This window comes from Pteropus alecto, unplaced genomic scaffold (genome assembly GCF_000325575.1).
Source record: "Pteropus alecto unplaced genomic scaffold, ASM32557v1 scaffold134, whole genome shotgun sequence".
Lineage (NCBI taxonomy): Eukaryota > Metazoa > Chordata > Mammalia > Chiroptera > Pteropodidae > Pteropus > Pteropus alecto.
The window spans coordinates 1,156,679-1,161,084 of NW_006436283.1; the positions used below are offsets into that span (position 1 = coordinate 1,156,679).

The 4,406-nt window shown below is 62.3% G+C and overlaps 1 long non-coding RNA gene across 1 annotated transcript; it reads left to right on the forward strand.

Annotated features, from left to right (window-relative positions):
- The first annotated feature begins 33 nt into the window (after positions 1 to 33).
- LOC112480055 lies at positions 34 to 1,642 on the forward strand. The gene is made up of 2 exons (XR_003046483.1): positions 34 to 84; positions 881 to 1,642. It is a non-coding gene; the product is annotated as an uncharacterized LOC112480055 (long non-coding RNA).
- The last annotated feature ends 2,764 nt before the right edge of the window (positions 1,643 to 4,406 follow it).

Below are 4,406 nucleotides of genomic sequence, written 5' to 3' on the forward strand. Positions count from 1 at the left end.
GGGCAACCGGCCGGGCGGGGAGTGGCTTCTGGGGGCCCCCTCGGCAGCGCCGGGCCCGCGAGGCCGCCCTCGGAGCGCCGCCAGGTACGTGCGTTTTCCTTGTTTCCCGTGCGCCCGGAGCGCATTTCGGGGAAGGAACGAATAAAAACCCGGCTGGTGTGTAAGAGCCTTTCGCTGCAAACGTGTCTTTCTGCGGGGCTCAGGGACGGCCGCCACACGCGGGTTGGACACCGGCCCGGGGTGACCCCGCAGCCCCGGCGGCAGGACTGGCCGCCACTGCACCTCGGGGCTCGGAGCGAAAGCCCCTTAGGAAAAGCTTGACCCTCTTCTCCACGTTTCGTTTCACTCGCCCGGAGACCGTGCGTCCCGCCTCCGCGGCAGAGCCGGGCGCCGGGGCTTTGTTCCCTGCAGTCTCTCCCACCCCGGCCGCTGGAAAATAGGGATTCTTTTTCGAGCGGGCAGGGCGCGCTGTTGTGATCGGTTGGCGGAAGCTGGGGATGGGGAGACCCGACCTTGGCCCCTCGCTGGCTGGCAGCACCCCTGGCCCTGTAGCGAGCCCCTCCCAGCCCCGAGCGCCCCAGACTTGCGGGTTAAGGGAGGCCCGCGGGCTTTGTTTTTTCAGAGGGTTAGGGGAGGGCCGGCCGCTGGCCTGGAGCGGGCTCCTTCCCCTCCCCCATGCCCACTTCAAACAAAAGAAGTCCTGGGAGAATCATTTTTGGGGGAGAACTCTTTTGAAGGAATCTCTAGGTCCCCCGCCCCTGAGTCTTTACAACAAAGAGGGTTGGAGAGAGTTGAAGGAAAGGCGCGCTTTTATTTGGGGATCCTTTCAGATCCGGCACCTTCTCTCTCCCCGCTTTCTCACCTGATTAATGCTCTTTAGGTGACGTTTGGATTTGGGGGGGTTGCGTTTGGAGACTTTCAGAAGAATCCTCCTTACGTGGGAAGTCGGAGATCTGGCCTCCACGCGGTGGGGAAAAATCCCCCATGGAGTGAATTTATTTCTTACCGTTTCGGGGAAGATCGAAAATTAAGGAGTTCGATGGTCAAAGGGGGTTTGAGTGTCCTTTTCTCCCGCGTAAGTTAGAACAAAGGGCCGAGGCAAAAGGGCACAATGGGGTGGGGGCTCCAATGGAGCACGCAGTGGAAAGTTCCCGCGCACCCCCGAATGCTCTCCACGCAGTTTGGGCTGGAAAGAAGAGGAGCCCCCGCCCAGAGTGCGTTCTGTCCCAGTGCCCAGCCCCCCGAGACCTGCCCCGCTCGTCCCAAGTCGTGGTTACCGGGCCGGGGAGAGGGGCTCCGAGAGCAGGAAGGGCCCCCCTCCCCTGGGGGTACAGCGCGCAGTTTCGGTTTCCATCTTCCAGGGCCGAGACGAGGAGTGCGCGGCGCCCGGAGCTGCGCGCGTCCCCGCTCGCCCCGCGTGGCGCTCGGACGCAGACCCGCTTCCACCAAAGACCTGGACCTCCCTTCTTTCGAAATAAACTCAACGAGCCATGAAGGCTCCGGGTCTCCCTAGAAAAGGCGCCGAAGATTTACGGTCTGCCGAATTCCCCACGCTCTAATTATACACCCATTTTTTAGTTGGCGTATGGGTGGTGACCACTAAAATTTTCCATTTTGGAATAAAGAAAAAACAAACCACGAACGGTGCAAACTTCGCTCCTTTCTTACCCGCCTGGGCGGACCTTTTTCGAGTGGCATGTCCGGCCTCCCTGTGCCGCCGCCGCCGCCTCGGTCGGGCGCACGCGGCCTTGGACCCCCCTCCACTGCACTTTACGGGAATGTATTTTTCTCGTTCTTCTGCCGCCCAAGGGCGTTAACGGGTTCCTCCCTGGTAGAGGCCCTGTCGAGTGGCGCTCTGGGTGAGGTGCGGACTGCTTGAATCTCCAAGCCCATTCGGGGGTCTCAGCCCCCACCCCAGCCCCGCGGCCGGGGTGCTGAGCTGGAGAGCGAGCCTCCCCCGCCACGGTCCTACTCTGTTCCCCCTTGCCTTCCTGGGGGCCCACGCTGAGCACGAGCCTGGGGCATTGAGGGGGGCCCCCACTGTGCTGGGGGATCCCCGGACCGACGCCGCTCGCCTCTGCCTGGCGGCCCCATCCCCCCACCCTCCTCCCTTTGTTCGCCTCCCCGGACACTGAGTTGAAAGTGGCAGGAAAAAAATAATTAGATGGAAATCAAAGATAAAACGGGGTGCGCTGGCGGCCGAGGCAAGGCCTGGCCGACACTCCGCTGGCGCCTCGTAAATCTTCGGAGCCTGACAAAGGCCTTGTCCTCCTGTTACTGGGAATTAGGAACTTCTCCGCGGCCTCCTCGCCGTCTCCCCAGCACCCCTTTTCGGGAGCGAGGGCAGAGTCCTTGGGGGTCCCCCTACTTCCAGCCAGCGCACGATTTCCCTGGTCCAAACCTGGAATCACTTAATTCTCAGAAATGAATATTGTCATGGGGTGGGGGGTGGTCTGGACAGCGAGTGGCTGGGGCCCAAGACCTCTGTCCCAGAAAGGGCTGCAGATACCCCCACCCCGTTGTGAACAAAATAAATATGATCGGGGTGCTGCACTTCCCTACTCCAGGCTGCCCCACGAGGGTTGGGGGAGGACCGAGAAGGGTCGGGCGGATTAAGCCCTCACCGACTCCTTTGTCTGGCCCTGGCCGGGCCGCTGCTGAGACCGGCGGCCGGCCCCCCTATGCGGGACGACCGAGGACCCCTTCTCAGCCCAGGTGTGCAGGCTGCGGGTGGGGACCTCGGTCGCAGTGCAAGCTGAGTCAGGAGGTCCCCACGCTGTTAATCGGAGGTCTGCGTGTCTGAGGTCACGGGGCCCACCTGTGACCCACCGGGGGCCTGAAACCCACACTTCTCCAGCGCGGAGACCGAGAAAACGTGAAAGAAGCCTTGGCCAGTTTAGATTGTTTTAAAAACTCGAATTAATCGAGAAAATAGTACTCGCGCTTCCGAAGGCAGAGAAGAGGTTTGGGGGGCGGGAGTCTTTTTTTAATTATACCCCTTGTTGTGGTGGCTGTTTCTGACCTCTTCATACTATTAAAAGAAATGTTGCCACATTTAATTTTTGTTGCCACGAGCTATGGAGGGTAGCCCAACATTCTGAAGTAATTTGATAAGCCTCCAAGTAGCAAATCCGAAAGGGAGGCTGGCGGCCCAGGTATCCTTTCTTTATAACCTGAATTTACAATGAAAGCATTCTCCTTTATGGATATAATAGATTAGATTTCACAACTTAATTCACCGGAATGGCTCCGTTTAAGGGAGCTCCGGCTGATTTTATTACGCCAAGCCAAATTGGATGTTTGTGGTCTTAACGAAAAGCGATTGTGACATAAAATATATAATTTTTAAAATAAAAAACCAGCGGGTTCGACCCCGTCCCCTCCTCTCTCCATCCCTCCTCACCCCCGGGTCCCCCAGTTTGGGAAATACCGAGCATTATTTGTGTGTTGATTTCTGCCTGAGAGACCGGAACTCACCCAGGAAGGGGGTGAGCAGGGAGGGGGCTGGGCGCCGGGCGCCGCGGGCCTCGCGTCTCCCGCAGCCTGTCCCGCTCCGGGCGCCTGCCCTCCCCACGCCGCGCAGGCCTCGCACGCGGTGCCACTTCCCCGCGAGGGCTTGGGGCCCGCTGCTCGGGATCCAGTAAACGTCGTGATACCGCCCAACACAGGCCCTGGAGTCCGGGGGCCCTCGGAGCACCCATGGGCGCTGAAGGCTCTGCCCGCCTCGCGCGGCCCGGACGGCCCCCGGTGGCAGCGCGCGTCGGGGAAGACGGGCGCCGCTCTGAAGAGCCCAGCACAGGGACACCGGCATCTAGCGGGCTGGTCCGCGCTCCCGCAGGGCCTGCTCCACGCCGTCCCAACGACGAGAAGCAAGAGCTGCTACCAGGACCCACTGCGGCCTCCGCCCCGCGGCCCGTGGGGAATGCGCGTCAGCGCTCAGAACTTTCCGGGCCTAGCCAGCACCCCCGCCTCCGAGCGGACCCCGGAGCCCGTCCCTCCCCGGCCGGGAAGGGCGCGGCCGCCGAGCCGCGGAGGACCCAGGCGGGGATGGAGGTTTCGGTTGGCCGGTCCCGGAGGACCTGCCTGGCCCATCAGCGCCCGCGGCCTATTCTGCTGTCACTTCTGATTAAGGTCGGGTCCCATTCTCCCCGGACAGCGGCGGCGCCCTCCCCCAGCCCCGCGTATCGGTGGTTTGTTGAAGACAGATTTAGCCCCCAGCCCCTCCCGGAAGATCCGGGGCGGAGGGCAGCCCTCCTTCGCGGCCCGGAGGCAGGAGCCTCCGTGACAGCCCCACCGGGCGGGGGCGTGCGGGCTGGAGGGGCCGCGGGGTGCTCCACGTGGCGGCCGCAGGCCTCGAACCCCGAACCCGCGTGCGTGCCGCGCGTTGCTGGCGGGCTGTGGGTGCG